General features: G+C 38.9%; 1 long non-coding RNA gene across 8 annotated transcripts in view; it reads right to left on the bottom strand.

Moving 5' to 3' along the window:
- LOC121397941 overlaps positions 1-14,331 on the bottom strand; it is a 128,619-nt gene extending 114,288 nt beyond the window's left edge. For 2 of the 8 annotated variants that reach the window (XR_005964059.1, XR_005964060.1), the window contains exons 1-4: positions 14,177-14,329; positions 10,040-10,178; positions 2,023-2,159; positions 1,083-1,215 (exon numbers count right to left, since the gene is read on the bottom strand). This is a non-coding gene — a long non-coding RNA (uncharacterized LOC121397941). Of the gene's footprint in view, positions 1-402; positions 565-1,082; positions 1,216-2,022; positions 2,167-10,039; positions 10,179-14,176 lie in introns of all 8 variants that reach the window. The other 6 variants (XR_005964063.1, XR_005964061.1, XR_005964062.1 and 3 more) reach the window with 6 other exon arrangements.
- Positions 14,332-22,080: the final 7,749 nt, after the last annotated feature.

Here is a 22,080-nt window from a genome sequence, read left to right on the forward strand (position 1 = left end):
CCAAGAGTTCATCACACTGCTCACAATAACATCACATAGGCCGTAGCAACCACTGCTAAAAGTAAACAGCTAAACTTTGTGTAGACCACAGTGCCTCCCCTAAATATATTATTTTGTAAAGTGAAAAAGTGATGGAAAATGATCATCTTACATATCATGAATGGATGTGTGAAGTGTCCTGAACTTCTGTACCCCGGCGGTTTCAAAACACTTCACAAATCCATTCATGCAACTCTCACAAGTAACAGCTGTTTATAGAAGTTGCATGACACATTGGATAATCCTATCACAGTAACTACAAAGAATCAACATCTATGTGAACCTCAGATGTCACCTCTCTGAAGAGTTACAATGTGCCATTGTGATTGGATTAGTGGAAGAGTCTATATGGCGAGAACTTACCACACCAGTCAGTTGAACAGAAGAGGCTGCTCGGATGAGTACTGAAACATCTTCAATAGCGAGTCCAGTTATTTATTAATTACGTATATTGGATACGCATGATGTGCACTTACAATGCCCGTTTGCTGCTATGATTCCATACTGCATGTTGTATATGGTAATCTTGAGGAACGCCAAATGTGTAAGACAATGGTAATATTGTGGAATAAATACACACTCTAGACAACACACCACTATATAACATTAACATTTAATACTAGTTAATCAATAAATCAGCTATTAATATGCTCTGATAATAGAGTTACACCCAAATGACAACAAAAGGTATGTTGTATTTACCTATATAGTTTTATTAATTAGGCATACTCATTAATACTGCTATATCTACTATCTACTAGCATATCTTATACCTAATGAGGTAGATCTACAACTCTCTGATCATAGGCTTGTTTATGAGGGTGATAATGAATTTTAGAAATGGAAAGGGTTGCCATGGTACTTTGGCAGTCTGGCCAGTCAGAATTATGCCTTACTCCAATGTTATGAATAAGAAAAAAAGGGAGCAGAGTATGGACTTATACTATAGGGCTGATATGTTTTTTCATAAAGGGTGATAAAAGCCCTGCTATTAACACAGCATCAACCATTTGCACATAAAATAGTAGTAATGTTGTACTTACGCAATAAATATTCTTACTCTGCTCTCACAACTGCAATTTGTCAAACTTTTTAGGTAGTGGTCAATTAACAGGCTGTCTGCCGGTCCAGTAAGCTTCAGAATCCGTAAGGGAGGATGGAGCTTGGGTGCTGCAACTTACATAGTAAGTTAGGTTGAAAAAAGACACATGTACACCAGGTTTAATCTTAAGTCTTAAGTCTATATAAAAAATCCCATTTGAAGACTCTAAAATTTGCCTCAGAGGGGGAAAAATGGCTGATTAACGCTAGTACAAAGATATAACAATGTGCCGGCTGCACAGCAATGTGAATTTCTCTACATCAAGCATAAAAAAAGCTTAATCACAATGGCATTTGTCATTTGTAAATACATACAGCGCTGCCAAACAGCCCGCAGTCCAGAATTGCTACACCTTCCACAGTCACTTTTGCTCTGGTAGACTGGCAGGCTTGAGCCTTCAGTAACCAACGCTGTCCATTCCACATATGCATAAATGCATACTGCCTAACAGTTCCTAACATACACAGCCCGCAGTCCAGACACTTCCACTGTCCACAGTCTGCTCTGCAGTGCATAGCTGTGCGCGGTGCTGTCAGTTTGACAGGCAGTCCGCACAGTCCCCTGCTCTTCCGTTTATGTCAGCATGCTCCCCCTGCATTCGCATCTTTAAAGATGCCAGTAACTCCGCCCACAAATGGCATCACGTGAGATTGTGACGTCACAACGTCACGTAAGCGCCGTGACGTCCCAGGCGCTGCAGCCCGCATATCTGGGGATTTTGAGCAGGGAGAGAGGAGGGAGCGGCAAAGCTGCTATGGCCATTTCTCCCCTCAGAATTTTACTGGCCTTGTAATGGACGGTATTTCTTAAATACCGGCATCGGCCTTGAGACCTGTTTTTCCGGCTGGGCAGGTTAAATACCGGCTGGGTGGCAACCCTACCTGTATTCATCTGAGTGTTCTGTCACGAAGTCTTAGCTGTGCATTGTCATGTATGCCCTGGCTCCACCCCGCCCTGCCCTGCCGTTGATTTCCAGCCTCTGTGAACTTCCAGAACTTTTGTGGGTCAGGCTTGTGTACTAGAGACTGTAGAATTAAGAGAGAGAGATTGACATTATAACATCAATAAAAATCATCTAATTACATATTTACAATTCCAACATTTGCTCCTGTTTTTCAGTATCTTAACAATTAAGGACAGCTCATTCCTATTCTGTTGGGTAGTGAGAGTTTTCTTCTCTGAAATTAGCTACAGTAGAACCCAAATGTAACATTTTTCTGGACCAGAAAAACTTTAGGTATAATACGCAACAATGGAAATTGGGGAAAGCAACTTAATCTTTAAAGGGGTTGTTAACCTTTACATTATCTTTTAGCATGATAAAGAGTGATATTCTGAAACAATTTTCAATTGGTTTTCATTTTTTATTATTTGTGGTGTTTTATTTATTTATTTAGCTTTTTTTTTGCAAATCTTTGTTTATTGATTTTCAAGATAAACCAGGGAGGGATACAGAAAGAAAATAGGGGGGGGAGGGAAGGGTAAGAATGTGATGAGCAAAAGTATTAACACATGTCCGGGTAAATAATGAGTCATATCTATGCATACAACACTTAAATCTAGTTCCAATGAACAGAAAAGTAACCAGAGAATGTAGACAGTCAAATATACATAAAATTAAAATGATAATGTGAATAATAACATAAGTCATATGCTGAAAACCTGACCATACAAAATCCTTTCTGTCTGGTTCACGACCCTCAGTTCGTGCTCCCAAGATATGATATCCAGGGCTCCCAAATCTGTTTGTATTGATCGACATTGTTATTAAGTAGACTCGTTATCTCCTCTAGTTTCCTTGTTTCATCTACTAAGTTTAACCATTCTACGAATGAAGGGGAAATTGGTGATTTCCATTTTTTTGGTATTAATGCCAGCGCCGCTTGAAACAAGAATCGGGAAAGTTTATCAGTTAACCAGGTTTTGTTTTGTGTATCTATACCGAACAGAATAACAGGGATGTCTAGGTGGAGCAGATTAGACCCCGTCATTGCGTTGACTGCTACACATATGGATTCCCAAAAAGAGGAAACGCTGGGGCAGGAGAACCAAATATGTTTAAATGAACCCGGTTCCGAGTTGCATCTCCAGCATAGCGTAGAAGTATTTGGGAAGAGTCCATGTAATTTCACCGGAACATAGTACCATCTGGTCACAAGTTTATAAAGCATCTCTCGAACTCTAATTGCTCTAGAGGATTTGTGGAGTTGTGTCAAAATTCTCCTTCTCATTGACATTGATAATTCAATATCTAAATCTTTTTCCCAAGCGTCAAAGTAATTAGGATGATTCAGTGTTTTCCCATGTTGCAACATCTTATATACTAATGATAGCGGTCTAGATGGGAGTTTATTAGTCTCTAAGATATTTTCCCACATTGTGGGCTGGTCATCAACTGAATGTATTTTTAAAGAGTCCAAAAAGTGGTGAAGTTGATTATAGCACCAATAATCTCTAGGGTGCTTACCCCAGATTTTCTGTATAAGGGCTAGGGAAATAATCGTGTTGTTTTAATAAAAATCAACTAATTTGGTTTCTCTATTTCTAAACGAGCTCCATCTTTCAAATGCTTTAGGATCAAGACTAGGGGGAAAGTCAGGGTTGAGTGAAAGGGGTTGTTGTGTGGGGAGTTGAGACATAAGGTTGAGAGAACCTCTATGTCTAAACCAAATGTCCAGTGTCGCCGATATGGTAGGATGGGATAATAGGACTTTGGGTACATTGACATGACGAGCCCATAAGGTATTACAAAGGGGAATGGTTGTCGTAGCTTGCTCAATATCTTTCCAAGACTTTGAATCTTCTTTTAGATACCAATGGAGAGTTCTAATCAAGTGGACAGAGACATAATATAAGTAGGAGTCCGGAAGTGCAAGTCCCCCCCTTATCTTTCGGGAGTGTAAGAGTCTCATATTTGATTCTAGGAGTTTTATTTTCCCATATAAAGTTAGTAAATAGTCCCCGCACTTTAGCAAAAATTGTTTAGGTATTTTAATTGGTAGGGTTTGTAGGAAATAAAGAATCTTTGGCATAATGGACATTTTAATAGCCTGTATTTTACCAAACCACGTGAGCCCCAGTGTCTTCCAAGAATTTATCTGTTTTATTTATTTAGCTTTTTAATCAGCAGCTCTGCAGTTTGAATGTCTCAATTTGGTTACTATGGTCCAAATTACCCTAGCAACCATGAATTAATTTGAATAAGAGACTTAAATATGAATAGGAGAGGACCTGAATAGAAAGTTCAGCCATCAAAAATAGCAATAAGAATATATTTGTAGCTTTACAGAGCATTTGTTTTTTAGTGAGGTCAGTGACTTCCATTTGAAAGCTGGAGTCAGAAGGCAGATAATGCAAAACTATAATTAAATAATAATGACCATTTAAAACTTGGCCATTCTATAAAACAGTAAAATTGGACCCCTTCAAGCACAGCTGTCTCCTTTACTCTGAAAATAATATTTACTTTGTTAATGACAAGGGTTAAGCATTCCAAATTGAATGTTACACTAGGGAAAGTATATGCAAGACCTCTCTGTCAGTCACATACACAAGATACAGCAATACGTGAGTTGTGCATGGCTGTATGAGGTACAGCCTAATTAGAATTGACTATTTACAGGCACAACCAAGGCATGCAACTGGTTAGCATTTTAAACCTCTTTTTACAATAATAATAACATTCATAGAAAAGAAATGGCAGATTTTGGGATCACCATTTTTATGTTAAATTTTGGAAAATGTTATGTAAAATCAGGGAAAAACACCCACTTAAATGCATTATAAATTGGTGGGACAACAAAATTTAAAATGTGGGAAATATAAAATCAGGGTACTCAAAACTGAAAAATAGAAACAAGTAGAGCAGCCAGAATGTGGAACACAGGCAGTGTAGGGCAGACAGAAAATGGCACACACATGTAGAGTAGGGCAGACAGAATATGCAACATACAGAGCACATGAAAACAGAGTACGGCACACACAGGCAGAGTAGGGCAGGTGTAATGGTACTCAGAGGCAGATTAGTGCAGGCAGAGTATTGTTCATACAGGCAGAATAGTGCAGGCACACACAGACAAAGTATAGCACATACAGGGAGAATATGGCAGGCAGAGTATGACACACATGTCATGTGCTTGCCATTGTTTGGTTTCCTGAAGAATTTCCTGTATGCAATGTGTGATGTTATGTATATATATATCATGTGAATTCTTCTGTATTTGTCTGTAAAGTAAGTGATTGTGTTGTTGGCCCATTTAAAGCTGTATTTTCTACTTCATCTGGGCTTCCCTTTATTACTCATTAGTAATGTTTCACATCAATGCTAATGCAATACCCAGAGACTTGGCCATATTGTTGGATGCAGGATAGGATGTGTGGCCCTTTTTTCGGCTTTGTTATATATAACAAAATGCTGTAAGCTTTGTTTCATGTGAAAAGATTTTGATACCTTGGAATGCTGTCATATCTCTAAGGAGCCTAAGGAGAGGGCCTAATGTTAGGTTAAACAAGATAAGGGAGAGGAGGCACACCTCCGTTTATGTCTATTGAGTTGGTTATGGTGCCATTGATGAGTAGCTTAGTTTGAACATGAGTGTATAATTTCCTGATGCAAGTACTTGTACTACTCAATGTACCAGGGGGTTTCAAAGGTGGTGAGCTTCAATCTACCATCTTTCTAAATAAACAGGTACTTAAACTGGGGGATTTCCAGATTTCCATAATCCGATCAAAATCTGTGCCACTTGACAGGACTGCCTATGACATGTAACAACACTGTAAATCTCTCAACATTTTTACCAGCAGTTCCTATGTGGGCTCTCGACACAGTGGGATTAGCTATCAGATGCTGATTAGCTATCAGCATGCAATAACAGCTAACAATATCAGGCTTGCAATGACATCAACAACATGAATTATGTTTGAAATGTTTCTGGCATTTCTGCACTTGTAGCTTAGCTGCCCCCCCCTTCCTATTTTAGCTAGTGGTTTAGCCCAACTACCTTACTGGTTAAGCTCTCTTTCCTAGTGTCCTGGTATTGTCTGTGAAGCTGCATCCTCCATATGTCTAAGGCCAACTTACTGATTGGCTAAACACTTTCCCATCATGCCCTGGTACCAGCTGTGGGAGGAAGTCGCTGTTGGCAAGAGAAGGCAGTGAAGTGAACAGGATTTTATCTCGCATCAGCTACAGCTCGACATAAGGACGTTTTCCCAGGTAGGGACACCACCAAATTCCCTTACCTCAAGGGTGTGGATCTTACTATTAGCAGATGGATTGGGTTGTGCCTTTTGGTTTTAGGTTTTTTAGTTAAATCCCCAATTTGCATATTTGCACACTGGGAACAGCTTGTGTTGCAACAAAAGCCAAAGGCTGTCACACCAACCCAGATCTAAAAGCATCCATGTGCAGGTTGACCATACCTACTATGCCCCCAGACATTGCATGTGTACTAAATCATGTTTTACTGTTTAAAGTGTGTATAGTAATATCTCCAGTGAGACAAGCTGGAATCAGTAACAAGTAACATGATTGTCAGATGCAGCTTTAGATCTGAGGTAAGGACAGCACAGATGCAGTAGAGGCACATATTAGGGGAAATGGCATTTGTACTAAGTCATGTTTTAATCGTGTTTAAAGTGTGTATAGTAACTTTCTCAGTAAGACAAGCTAGAATTAGTAACACTTTAGAGAAGGGCTTTCCAACCTGCAGATTGTAGCTTTAGTTGAACTACAAAGTGACCGTTGAAAACACTAGTGACAGTTACAAGATTGTCAGATGCACCTTTAGATCAGAGGTAAGGACAGCACAGATGCACTAGAGGCACATATTAGGGGAAATAGCATTGCATTTGTACTAAATCATGTTTTAATCACGTTTAAAGATGTATAGTAACTTTTTCAGTAAGACAAGCTGAAATCAGTAACACTTTGGAGAAGCGCTTTCCAACCTGCAGATTGTAGCTATAGTTGAACTACAAAGTGACAGTTGAAAACACTAGTAACAGTTACAAGATTGTCAGACGCAGCTTTAGATCAGAGGTAAGTGCAGCACAGATGCACTAGGAACACATATGATGGGAAATGATAATTAATTTGCACTAAATCAGGTTTTAATCATGTTGAAAGTTTGTAAAGCAACCTTTCTAGCAAGGTAAGATGGAGCCAGTAAGTGCAGCACAGACATGCTAGGGACACATTTTGTGGAAAATAATGCATGTGTACTTAATCAGGCTTAAATAATTTAGATTGGAATAGGCAGTACCAGTTTGTTTTAGGAGGTTTTAGGTGCTTTTAAAGAATATATCAAACGTAACGGTTGCTATTAGTGATGACGGGCACCTAAGCAAAGTAACACTGGGCCCTGGTTCTAACATAGGGCAAGCAGAGTATGGCACACACAGGCAGCATGCAGCAGACAGTGTATGACACAGACAGGAAAGAACAAGCAGAGTATTGCACATATAGGTAGAATACTGCAGGCAGAGTATGGCACACACGGGTACAGTAGGGCGGGCAGAATGTGGAACAGACAGGCAGCATAGGGCTAGCAAAAATGATTGTAGCCATTATTGCCACCCTAATACCCCGTGTTGACTGTCGCTTGCATACAAAGCCTAGCTGGTGCTTTGTTAAAGGGCTGTTCATTTTTCTGTTAGCTTTTAGCTTGTTATAGAATGGCTAGTTCTAAAACTATTTTGCTTTGGCCTTTTTTTTTTTTTCTTTTTTTATAGTTTTTGAAATATTTGCCTTCTTCTAACTTCCAGCTTTAAAATAGGGGTCACTGACTCCATATAAAAAACAAACGTTCTGTAAGGCTACACATTTATAGTTAATGCTACTTTTTATTACTTATCTTTCTGTTCAGTCCCTATCCGATTCATATTCCAGTATCTTATTCAAATCAATGCATGGTTGCTAGGGTAATTTGCATCCTAGCAACCAGATTGCTGAAATTGCAAACTGGAGCACTAGTGAATAAAAAGCTAAATAACTCAAAATAGAAAAGGATTGAAGGACAACTGTTATTGTTTTAGAATGCCACTCTCTACATCATACTTAATATAAATTTAAAGGTGAAAACAACTAAAGCTGATGTCTCTAGGCCAGTATCTTAATAATTCTAAGGTTGACATTCAACTGGAATATTAGGTGGCAGGAGGTAATTTGCATGGGGTTTGTATTTGGTTTAGCGATTAGTGTATGCTTCCGTGAGGTCAATATTTATTTCACCTCTCTGGAACATTGCATTATAGACATTCCTTAATGGTGTATGATATGTGGGTTCAGTATTTTATAATATTCTGCTGTGTAACCATCTGGGCCTGGTGATTTATGAGTGGCCAGTGCTTTTATTAGGTCTGATATATCTGCTGTCCATATTGGCAAATTTAACATCTCCCTCTGCATCTTGTGTATTTTTGTTAGTTTTATCAGGTCTTTAGGTGGTTCCTCAGCAGAGTATTTCACTACTCTCTAAATGCTGGTAATCAATTTAGGGTTGATACATGATTTGTTGGTCCCTGGAGTTTGCTATTTCAATATGTATTTAGCTTTGGAGTGTGATTTGGTTAACCAGCAAGCTCCCTGTTTAGTTTCCCCATCCCTAGAATTTCTATTTGGAATATTCCAGTTTATGTTTTGGCTTGGGTTTGTATGTGGGTTTCTAACAATTGCTTAACCTCTATATGTTTTTCCTTTGATGCTCATCGCCCTCTGCATCTGATCTATTTTTGTTAGTTTTATCAGGTCTTTAGGTGGTTCCACAGCAGAGTATTTCATTACTCTCTAAATGCTGGTAATCAATATAGGGTTGTTGCATGATGCGTTGGTTCAATTTCAATATGTATTTAGCTTTGGAGTGTGTTAACCAGCATGCTCCCTGTTTCTTTTCCCATCTACAGAATTTATATTTGAAATATTCCAGTTTTTCTTTTGGCTTGGGTTTGTATGTGGGTTTCTAACAATTGCTTGACCTCTATATATTTTCCTTTTGATGCTGGGTTGTGATTTTTAATATAAATCTCATGGGCCTTTTTAGCATCTTCCATCATTAGACTAAAGGTAGAGTTTCCGTTTAGCTACATAGGTTATTTTGTTCTTCTGATGACTGCCCTCAAAATTGGGTCTTCCTGGTGATCTTTTCTCAATGGAGTTTTGCTAATGTTTTTTTCCAGGAAGGTGGTTCAAAAAGGTTCAGATTGTGAGAGGTAGGTAGGAAAGTCCATTTTCTACATTGCATTATTGGTTTGGCTAAGTATTTGCTTATGTGTATTGCTGTAAGATCTGAAATTAGTAGAAGGAAGAGGCCTTTCTGTGTCAGTATGAATATTGTCTTTCCCTGGGGTCGAATAATTTCAGGAGATTCAGTAGAGTTAAATAGTTTTTGAGTTGGTATAGTTTTCCTGTAATCAGTCTATTATGTTTTGTAGGGGGTCCTGTCTTTCTGTGTCTGACTTACAGAGCAAGTTTGATGAGGGGTTTTCCATAGGTTCCTGCATGAGGCAAGTAAAAATGTCCCGATTTCAGATATTTAGTGCATATATGTTGGCTACCATGTATTTTTTGTCTGATATACATATAATATACAATATTAAATAGCGACTTATAATCAGGTCATACAATTTGTATGTCAGAGATGTGCAAATAAGAATGGCTGCTCCCTTTTGTTTGGATTTATAGAGAGCTGAGTGGAATTCATATAACCATGGCGCTTTAAGCACACTAGTATCTCCCGATTTCCAGAGGTTCTTTTATAAACATATTCTATTGAGTTTTAGTTTCTTGAGATTTGTTAATATCTTTATTCTTTTGATTGGTGAGGTCAACCAACCTACATTGCAAGAAATGTCTCATAGGTTGTTTGAACATGTGTAGTGTGTTGGTTGTGATGTTACCTGTATTCATCTGAGTGTTCTGTCATGAAGTCTTAGCTGTGCATTGCCAGGTATGCCCTGGCTCCACCCCGCCCTGCCCTTGATTTCCAGCCTCTGTGAACTTTCAGAACTTTTGTAGGTCAGGCTTCTGTACTAGAGACTGTAGAATTAAGAGAGAGATTGACATTATAACATCAATAACAATCATCTAATTACATATTTAAAATTCCAACATTTGCTCCTGTTTTCCAGTATCTATTCTGTTTGGTAGTGAGAATTTTCTACTCTGAAATTATCTACAGTAGAACCCACATTTTATATATTTCGGAGGACCAGAAAAACTTTAGGTATAATCTGGGACAATGGAAATTAGGGAAAGCAACTGATTGTTAACCCTTACATTATCTTTTAGTATGATAAAGAGTGATATTCTGAAACAAATTTTCAATTCAAACTGCAGAGATGCTGATTAAAAAGCTAAATAAATAAAACACCACAATATTTTTTATTATTTGTGGTGTTTTATTTATTTAGCGTTTTAATCAGCAGCTCTGCAGTTTGAATGTCTCAATTTGGTTACTATGGTCCATATTACCCTAGCAACCATGAATTAATTTGACACATATTAAAATGAGAGGACCTGAATAGAAAGTTCAGCCATCAAAGATAACAATAAGAATATATTTGTTGCTTTACAGAGCATTTGTTTTTTGGTGAGGTCAGTGACTTTCATTTGAAAGCTGGAAAGAGTCAGAAGGCAGATAATGCAAAAATATAAAAAGTAAATAATAACAACCAATTTAAAAGTTGGCCATTCTATAAAACACTAAAATTGGACCAGTTCAAGCACAGCTGTCTCCTTTACTCTGAAATACAATATTTACTTTGTTAATGACAAGGGTTACTAATTGCAAAATTAATGTTACACTAGGGAAAGCATATGCAAGACCTCTCTGGCAGTCAAATACACAAGCTACAGCAATAAGTGACTTGTGCATGGCTGTATGAGGTACAGCCTAATTAGAATTGACTATTTACAGGCACAACCAAGGCATGCAACTGGTTAGCAGGTTAAACCTTTTTTTTCACTAATAATAACATTCATAGAAAACAAATGGCAAATTTTAGGATCACCATTTTCAAGTTAAAATTTGGAAAATGTTATGTAAAATCAGGGAAAACACCCACTTTAATGCATTATCAATTGGTGGGACAACAAAAAAAAGTCAAATGTGGGAAATATAAAATCAGGGTAATCAAAACTCAAAAAAAGAAAAAAGTAGGGTAGGCAGAATGTGGAACACAGGCAGTGTAGGGCAGACAGAAAATGGCACACACATGTAGAGTAGGGCAGACAGAATATGGAACATACAGAGCACATGAAAGCAGAGTACACACAGGCACAGGAGGGCAGCTGGTGGCAGATTAGCGCAAGCACAGTATTGTTCATACACGCAGAATAGTGCAGGCAGAGTATGGCGCACACAGGCAAAGTATAGCACATACAGGGAGAATATGGCAGGCAGATTATGACACACATGTGATGTGCTTGCCATTGTTTGGTTTCCTGTAGAATTTCCTGTATGCAATATGTGATGTTATATGCATATATATTATGTGAATTCTTCTGTATTTGTATGCTAAAGTAAGTGATTGTGTTGTTAGCCCATTTAAAGCTGTATTTTCTTCTCCATCTGGGTTTCCCTTTATTATTCATTAGACTTGGCCATATTGTTGGATGAAGGATAGGATGTGTGGCAGGCCCTGTTTCTGCTTTGTTAAATAAAACGAAATGCTGTAAGCTTTGTTTCATGTGAACAGATTTTGATGCCTTGGAATGCTGTCATATCTCAAAGGAGCCTAAGGAGAGGGCATAATGTTAGGTTAAACAAAAGAAGGGAGAGGAGGCACACCTCAGTTTATGTCTATTGAGTTGGTCATGGTGCCATTGATGAGTAGCTTATTTTGAGTGTATACATTTTCTGATGCAATATGTGAAAGTGTCACCCAGCATTCCAATATGGAGTGCACTGAAGTAAAAGCCATAAAATGTTTTCAAATGCTGTCTCCGTGTCAAGGCTCAAAGGGAAGTCTCTACTTTCCTTGTCCCTAGCAAAAATTATTGTAGCCGTTATTGCCACCCTAATACCCCGTGTTGACTGTCGATTGCGTACAAAGCCTAGCTGGTGCTTTGTTAAAGGGGTGTTCATTTTTTCTGTTAACTTTTAACTGGTTATAGAACGGCTAGTTCTAAAACTATTTTGCTTTGGCCTTTATTTTTCCTTTTTTATAGTTTTTGAAACATTTGCCTTCTTCTAACTTCCAGCTTTAAAATAGGGGTCACTGACTCCATCTAAAAAACAAATGTTCTGTAAGGCTACACATTTATAGTTAATGCTACTTTTTATTACTTATCTTTCTGTTCAGTCCCTATCCGATTCATATTCCAGTATCTTATTCAAATCAGTGCAGGGTTGCTAGGGTAATTTGCATCCTAGCAACCAGATTGCTGAAATTGCAAAATGGAGCACTAGTGAATAAAAAGCTAAATAACTCAAAAATAGGAAAGGATTGAAGAACAACTGCTAATTGTTTTAGAATGCCACTCTCTACATCACACTTAATATACTTCTTAAGGTGAAAACAACTTGACAAGTTGATGTCTCTAGGCCAGTATCTTAATAATTTAAGGTTGACATTCAACTGGAATATTAGGGTGGCAGGAGGTCATTTGCATGGGGTTTGTATTCGGTTTGGCGATTAGTGTATGCTTCCGTGAGGTCAATATTTATTTCACCTCTCTCGAACATTGCATTATAGACATTACTTAATTGGTGTATGATATGTGGGTTCATTATTATATTCTGCTGTGTAACCATCTGGGCCTGGTGATTTATGAGTGGCCAGTGCTTTTATTAGGCCTGATATATCTGCTGTCCTTATTGGCAAATTAAACATCTCATTCTACATCTTGTGTATTTTTGTTAGTTGTATCAGGTCTTTAGGTGGTTCCTCAGCAGAGTATTTCACTACTCTCTAAATGCTGGTAATCAATTTAGGGTTGATGCATGATGTGTTGGTCCCTGGAGTTTGCTATTTCAATATGTATTTGGCTTTGGAGTGTGATTTGGTTTGGTTAACCAGCATGCTTCCTGTTTCGTTTCCCCATCTACAGAATTTATATTTGGAATATTCCAGTTTTTGTTTTGGCTTGGGTTTGTATGAGGGTTTCTAACAATTATTTAACCTCCATATATTTTTCTTTTGATGCGGGGTTCTAATATTAAATATAAATCTCATGGGCCATTTTAGCATCTTCCATCATTTGTATAAAGGTAGAGTCTTCTTTTAGCTACATAGGTTATTTTGCCCTTAAAATTGGGTCTTCCCAGAGATCTATTCTCAATGGAGTTTTGCCAATGTTTTTTCCAGGAAGGTGGTTCAAAAAGGTTCAGATTGTGAGAGGTAGGTAGGAAAGTCCATTGTCTACATTACATTATTGGTTTTGGCTAAGTATTTGCTTATGTGTATTGGTGTATGATCTGAAATTAGTAGAAGGAAGAGACCTTTCTGTGTCAGTATGAATATTGTCTTTAATATATTTAATAATTTCAAGAGATTCAGCAGAGTTAAATAGTTTTTGAGGTGGTATACGTTTCCTGTAATAAGTCTATTATGTTTTCTAGGGGGTTCTGTCTTTGTGTGTCTTAGTTGGAGAACAAGTTTGGTGAGGAGGTTTCCACAGGTTTCTGCGTGAGGCAAGTAAAAATGTCCCGATTTCAGCTATTTAGTGCATATATGTTGGCTACCATGTATTTTTTGTCTGATATCTGATATACATATAATATACAATATTAAATAGCCACTTAAAACCGGGTCATACAATTTGTATGACAGAGATGTGCAAATAAGAATGGCTGCTCCCCTTTGTTTGGATTAATAGAGAGCTGATAGGAATCCACATATCCATGCCGCTTTAAGCACACTAGTATCTCCCGATTTCCAGAGGTTCTTTTAGAACAATATTCTATTGGGTTTTTGTTTCTTAAGATTTGTTAATACCTTTTTTCTTTTATTGACGAGGTCAACCAACCTACATTCTAAGAAACTGTCCCATATGTTGTTTGAACATGTGTAGCATGTTGGTTGTGATGTTACCTGTATTCATCTGAGTGTTCTGTCATGAAGTCTTAGCTGTGCATTGTCAGGTAAGCCCTGGCTCCACCCCGCCCCGCAGTTGATATCCAGCCTCTGTGAACTTTCAGAACTTTTGTGGGTCAGGCTTCTGTATAAGAGACGGTAGAATTGAGAGAGAGAGATTGACATTATAACATCAGTAACAATCATCTAATTACATATTTACAATTCCAACATTTCCTGTTTTTCAGTATCGTAAACATTTCAAGGACAGCTCATTCCTGTTCTGTTGGATAGTGAGAGTTTTCTTCTCTGAAATTAGATACAGTAGAACCGACATTTTACATTTTTAGGGGTACCCAGAAAAACTTTAGGTATAATCGGGGACAATAGAAATTGGTGAAAGCAACTTATTCTTTCAAGGGGTTGTTAACCCTTACATCATCTTTTAGTATGATAAAGAGTGATATTCTGAAACAATTTTCAATTGGTTTTCATTTTTTATTGTTTGTGGTGTTTTATTTAGTTCGCTTTTTAATCAGCAGCTCTACAGTTTGAATGTCTCAATTTGGTTACTATTGTCCAAATTACCCTAGCAACCATGCATTAATTTGAAAAAGACTTATATATGAATAGGAGAGGACCTGAATAGAAAGTTGAGCAATCAAAAATAGCAATAAGAATACATTTGTAGCTTTACCGAGCATTTGTTTTTTGGTAAAGTCAGTGACTTTCATTTAAAATAGTCAGGAGACAGATAATGCAAAACTATAAAAGTTAATAATAACAACCAATTTAAAAGTTGTCCATTTTATAAAACACTAAAATTGGACCCCTTCAAGCACAGCTGTCTCCTTTACTCTGAAATACAATATTTACTTTGTTAATGGACAAGGGTTAAGAATTGCAAAATTAACGTTACACTAGGGAAAGCATATGCAAGGCCTCCTTTGGCAGTCACCATACACAAGTTACAGCAATAAGTGACTTGTGCATTGCTGTATGAGGTGCAGCCTAATTAGAATTGACTATTTACAGGCACAACCAAGGCATGGAACAGGTTAGCATTTTAAACCTCTTTTTTCACCAATAACAACATTCATAGAAAACAAATGAAAAAACTTAAATGCATTATAAATTGGTGAGACAACAAAAAAACATGTAAAATGTGAGAAATATAAAATCAGGGTACTCAAAATTGAAGTTTCGCTGTAGCTGTCTGATTTTACTGTACACTTTCAAAGCTCTACTGGTTCTCTCTGTGTTAAAACCAAGTGCCCCTTGCTGTTTGGGGTTGGGGAAGACCATTCAAATGAATACATAGTTTTGCTGGGTATGTAAGAGAGAAGTGCATGTCATTTTGAAATAAGTATCTGCATATTGATGTGAATTCTGTCTCATCTGTGATACTTAGGCTGAGAAATCCGGAAAGACCTGTATCTTATAGTCTTGTACCTGGACATCTCTTACTTTTCAATATGCCTGTAACATCAATTCTGCTATAACCGGGTGACTTCTTTTTCCTATTCTAGGCTTGCTCACTCCCCAGCCTTTGTGCCCTTTCAATGCTGTTGTCAGATAACTGATACTGTAGGATCAGATAATTGCAGAGAATATTGATGTTAAACTTGGCCATGACTGTCAGACGTATTGATGCTGGTACCCCAATAAAACTTGCTTCTCCAAGATCTAGATTATTTATTGTATCACACAGTTAATTTAGTAATTGAGTCCATAGGCTGATCTGGTTTTCCGTTGTGTTAATTTGGTCCTCTACTTTATCTATTTTTTATAATGATTATATTCCTTGTAAGGTAAAAACCCTTTTACACTCACAAGCCAGAAGCTAAGCTCTTCGCTACTGTCCCGTCTGTTAGTGCACGCTCGACTGTAATGTGGGGAAGAAGGCATACCTCATTACGGAAGACAGACAGTAGTGCCTGTTCGCTCGGACGCATGAAGGTTGAGGGGTATCACTGCTCTATTGAGGGGTAAAGCCAGGCTTTATCAATCAGGATGTCCCTCCCAACATGCAATGAGTTAAACACCTTGGCATTCTGTGCTTCTTCACTAGTATGCAGTTCTGTAGTTCATACACAGCATTCACTCCATCATCCACATTGATTCCGATCAATACTTTATACAACCCACACGCCACATACTGACCCTACTAGGTATGAATGTGATAGAATCCTTAGATTGTAAGCTCCCCCTGTGGGGCAGGGGACTGATGTGAATGATGTAACTTGCTGGAAACCACTGCGTAAAGTGTGTGTGTGTGTGTGAGCCAAAAGATAAACATATAACGGACCTAACTGTGAGAGAATGTGATAGGAAGCTTAGATTGTAAGCTACCCGTGGGGCAGGGACAGATGTGAATGAAGTATAATTTGTGTTAATGCACTGCGTAAAATGTGACGGCGCTAAAGAAATAAGAAAAGGAAGCCAGAAGACAAAGAAAATGATGTGATGGCGCTAAAGAAATAAGAAAAGGAAGAACAGAAGACATGGGAAAATAATCAGAATGGCACGCCTGAAGTACGGAAGGTAGGATTTTTTTTATGGAATTAGATACCTTTTAAGGTAAAAACCTTTTACACTCACAAGCAGAAGCTAAGCTCTTCGCTACTGTCCCGTCGTTAGTGCACGCTCGACTGTAATGTGGGGAAGAAGGCCATACCTCATTACGGAAGACAGACAGTAGTGCCTGTTCGCTCGGACCATGAAGGCTGAGGGGTATCACTGCTCTATTGAGGGGTTAAAGCCAGGCTTTATCAATCAGGATGTCCCTCCCAACATGCAATGAGTTAAACACCTTGGCATTCTGTGCTTCTTCACTAGTATGCAGTTCTGTAGTTCATACACAGCATTCACTCCATCATCCACATTGATTCCGATCAATACTTTATACAACCCACACGCCAATACTGACCCTACTAGGTATGAATGTGATAGAATCCTTAGATTGTAAGCTCCGCCTGTGGGGCAGGGACTGATGTGAATGATGTAAACTTGCTGGAAACCACTGCGTAAAGTGTGTGTGTGAGCCAAAAGATAAACATATAACGGACCTAACTGTGAGTGAATGTGATAGGAAGCTTAGATTGTACGCTCCCGTGGGGCAGGGACAGATGTGAATGAAGTATAATTTGTGTAATGCACTGCGTAAAATGTGACGGCGCTAAAGAAATAAGAAAAGGAAGCCAGAAGACAAAGAAAATGATGTGATGGCGCTAAAGAAATAAGAAAAGGAAGCCAGAAGACATGGGAAAATAATCAGAATGGCACGCCTGAAGTACGGAAGGTAGGATTTTTTTTATGGATTATATACCTTTTAAGGTAAAAACCCTTTTACACTCACAAGCCAGAAGCTAAGCTCTTCGCTAAGGGACTGATGTGAATGATGTAAACTTGCTGGAGCGTAAAGTGTGTGTGTGAGCCAAAAGATAAACATATAACGGACCTAACTATGAGAGAATGTGATAGGAAGCTTAGATTGTACGCTCCCGTGGGGCAGGGACAGATGTGAATGAAGTATAATTTGTGTAATGCACTGCGTAAAATGTGACGGCGCTAAAGAAATAAGAAAAGGAAGCCAGAAGACAAAGAAAATGATGTGATGGCGCTAAAGAAATAAGAAAAGGAAGCCAGAAGACATGGGAAAATAATCAGAATGGCACGCCTGAAGTACGGAAGGTAGGATTTTTTTTATGGATTATATACCTTTTAAGGTAAAAACCCTTTTACACTCACAAGCCAGAAGCTAAGCTCTTCGCTACTGTCCCGTCTGTTAGTGCACGCTCGACTGTAATGTGGGGAAGAAGGCATACCTCATTACGGAAGACAGACAGTAGTGCCTGTTCGCTCGGACCATGAAGGCTGAGGGGTATCACTGCTCTATTGAGGGGTAAAGCCAGGCTTTATCAATCAGGATGTCCCTCCCAACATGCAATGAGTTAAAACACCTTGGCCATTCTGTGCTTCTTCACTAGTATGCAGTTCTGTAGTTCATACACAGCATTCACTCCATCATCCACAGTGATTCCGATCAATACTTTATACAACCCACACGCCAATACTGACCCTACTAGGTATGAATGTGATAGAATCCTTAGATTGTAAGCTCCCCCTGTGGGGCAGGGACTGATGTGAATGATGTTAAACTTGCTGGAAACCACTGCGTAAAGTGTGTGTGTGAGCCAAAAGATAAACATATAACGGACCTAACTGTGAGAGAATGTGATAGGAAGCTTAGATTGTAAGCTCCCGTGGGGCAGGGACAGATGTGAATGAAGTATAATTTGTGTAATGCACTGCGTAAAATGTGACGGCGCTAAAGAAATAAGAAAAGGAAGCCAGAAGACAAAGAAAATGATGTGATGGCGCTAAAAAATAAGAAAAGGAACAGAAGACATGGGAAAATAATCAGAATGGCACGCCTGAAGTACGGAAGGTAGGATTTTTTTTATGGATTATATACCTTTTAAGGTAAAAACCCTTTTACACTCACAAGCCAGAAGCTAAGCTCTTCGCTACTGTCCCGTCTGTTAGTGCACGCTCGACTGTAATGTGGGGAAGAAGGCATACCTCATTACGGAAGACAGACAGTAGTGCCTGTTCGCTCGGACCATGAAGGCTGAGGGGTATCACTGCTCTATTGAGGGGTAAAGCCAGGCTTTATCAATCAGGATGTCCCTCCCAACATGCAATGAGTTAAACACCTTGGCATTCTGTGCTTCTTCACTAGTATGCAGTTCTGTAGTTCATACACAGCATTCACTCCATCATCCACATTGATTCCGATCAATACTTTATACAACCCACACGCCAATACTGACCCTACTAGGTATGAATGTGATAGAATCCTTAGATTGTAAGCTCCCCCTGTGGGGCAGGGACTGATGTGAATGATGTAAACTTGCTGGAAACCACTGCGTAAAGTGTGTGTGTGTGAGCCAAAAGATAAACATATAACGGACCTAACTGTGAGTGAATGTGATAGGAAGCTTAGATTGTACGCTCCCGTGGGGCAGGGACAGATGTGAATGAAGTATAATTTGTGTAATGCACTGCGTAAAATGTGACGGCGCTAAAGAAATAAGAAAAGGAAGCCAGAAGACAAAGAAAATGATGTGATGGGCGCTAAAGAAATAAGAAAAGGAAGCCAGAAGACATGGAAAAATCAGAATGGCACGCCTGAAGTACGGAAGGTAGGATTTTTTTCATGGATTATATACCTTTTAAGGTAAAAAACCCTTTTACACTCACAAGCCAGAAACTAAGCTCTTCGCTACTGTCCCGTCTGTTAGTGCACGCTCGACTGTAATGTGGGGAAGAAGGCATACCTCATTACGGAAGACAGACAGTAGTGCCTGTTCGCTCGGACCATGAAGGCTGAGGGGTATCACTGCTCTATTGAGGGGTAAAAGCCAGGCTTTATCAATCAGGATGTCCCTCCCAACATGCAATGAGTTAAACACCTTGGCATTCTGTGCTTCTTCACTAGTATGCAGTTCTGTAGTTCATACACAGCATTCACTCCATCATCCACAGTGATTCCGATCAATACTTTATACAACCCACACGCCAAATACTGACCCTACTAGGTATGAATGTGATAGAATCCTTAGATTGTAAGCTCCCCTGTGGGGCAGGGACTGATGTGAATGATGTAAACTTGCTGGAAACCACTGCGTAAAGTGTGTGTGTGAGCGTGGCACACACAGGCAGAAAAGGGCAGGCAGAGTAGGGCACACAGATAGAGTAGGGCAGGCAGAATATGAAACACACAGGTAACATAGGGCAAGCAGAGTACACGCAGGCAGCACAGAGCAGAAAGAGTATGGCACGCAAAGGCAGAATAGAACAGGCAGAGTATGGCAAACACAGACAGATTAGCGCAGGTAGAGTTTTTGATCATACAGGCAGAATATCACAGGCGGGAGGGCAGGCAGAATGTGGAACACAGGCAGTGTAGGGCAGACAGAAAATGGGACACATGTAGAGTAGGGCAGAAAGAATATGGAACACACAGAGCACATGAAAGCAGAGTATGGCACACACAGGCAGTGTAGGGCAGGTGGTGTGTGGTACTCAGAGGCAGATTGGCGCAGGCAGAGTATTGTTCATAAAGGAAGAGTAGTGCAGGCAGAGTATGGCGCACAAAGGCAAAGTATAACACATACAGTGAGAATATGACAGGCAGAGTATGACACATATGTTATGTGATTGCCATTGTTTGGTTTCCTGTAGAATTTCCGGTATGCAAAATGTGATGTTACATGCATATATATTATGTGAATTCTTCTGTATTTGTCTGCTAAAGTAAGTGATTGTGTTGTTGGCCCATTTAAAGCTGTATTTTCTCCTCCATCTGGGTTTCCCTTTATTACTCATTAGTAATGTTTCACATCAATGTTAATGCAATACCCAGAGACTTGGCCATATTGTTGGATATTGGATGAAGGATAGGATGTGTGGCAGGCCCTGTTTCTGTTTTGTTATACATAACGAAATGCTGTAAACTTAATTTCATGTGATCAGATTTTGATGCCTCGGAATGCTGTCATATCTCAAAGGAGCCTAAGGAGAGGGCCTAATGTTAGGTTAAACAAAAGAAGGGAGAGGAGGCACACCTCCGTGTATATTTATTGGGTTGGCTATGGTGCCATTGACGAGCAGCTTAGTTTGAACATGAGTGTATAGTTTTCTGATGCAATATGTGAACGTTTCACCCAGCATTCTAATATGGAGTGCACTGAAGTAAAAGACATAAAATTTTATCAAATGCCGCCTCTGTGCCAAGGCTCAAAGGGAAGTCTCTATCCCTTATCCCTAGCAAAAATTTATTGTAGCCGTTATTGCCACCCTAATACCCTGTGTTGACTGTCACTTGCGTTCAAAGCCTAGCTGGTGCTGTGTTAAAGGGGTGTTCATTTTTTTCTGTTAACTTTTATCTTGTTATAGACTGCTAGTTCAAAACTATTTTGCCTTGGCCTTTATTTTTCCTTTCTTATAGTTTTTGAAATATTTGCCTTCTTTTAACTTCCAGCTTTCAAATAGGGGTCACTGACTCCATCTAAAAAAACAAATGTTCTGTAAGGCTACACATTTATAGTTAATACTACTTTTTTATTACTTATCTTGCTGTTCAGTCCCCCAGTATCTGATTTGAATCAGTGCAGGTTTGCTACGGTAATTTGCATCCTAGCAAACAGATTGCTGAAATTGCAAACTGGAGCACTAGTGAATAAAAAGCTAAATAACTCAAAAATAGAAAAGGATTGAAGGACAACTGCTAATTGTTTTAGAATGCCACTCTCTACATCATACTTAATCTAAATTTAAAGGAGAAAACAACTAAAGTTGATGTCTCTAGGCCAGTATCTTAATAATTTTAAGGTTGACATTCAACTGGAATATTAGGTGGCAGGAGGTCATTTGCATGGGGTTTGTATTCGGTTTGGCGATTAGTGTATGCTTCCGTGAGGTCAATATTTATTTCACCTCTCTCGAACATTGCATTATAGACATTACTTAATTGGTGTATGATATGTGGGTTCATTATTATATTCTGCTGTGTAACCATCTGGGCCTGGTGATTTATGAGTGGCCAGTGCTTTTATTAGGCCTGATATATCTGCTGTCCTTATTGGCAAATATAACATCTCCCTCTGCATCTTGTGTATTTTTGTTAGTTTTATCAGGTCTTTAGGTGGTTCCTCAGCAGAGTATTTCACTACTCTCTAAATGCTGGTAATCAATTTAGGGTTGATGCATGATGTGTTGGTCACTGCAGTTTGCCATTTCAATATGTATTTGGCTTTGGAGTGTGATTTGGTTGACCAGCAAGCTCCCTGTTTTGTTTCCCCATCCCTAGAATTTCTATTTGGAATATTCCAGTTTATGTTTTGGCTTGGGTTTGT

This window comes from Xenopus laevis, chromosome 9_10L (genome assembly GCF_017654675.1).
Source record: "Xenopus laevis strain J_2021 chromosome 9_10L, Xenopus_laevis_v10.1, whole genome shotgun sequence".
Classification (NCBI taxonomy): Eukaryota; Metazoa; Chordata; class Amphibia; order Anura; family Pipidae; genus Xenopus; species Xenopus laevis.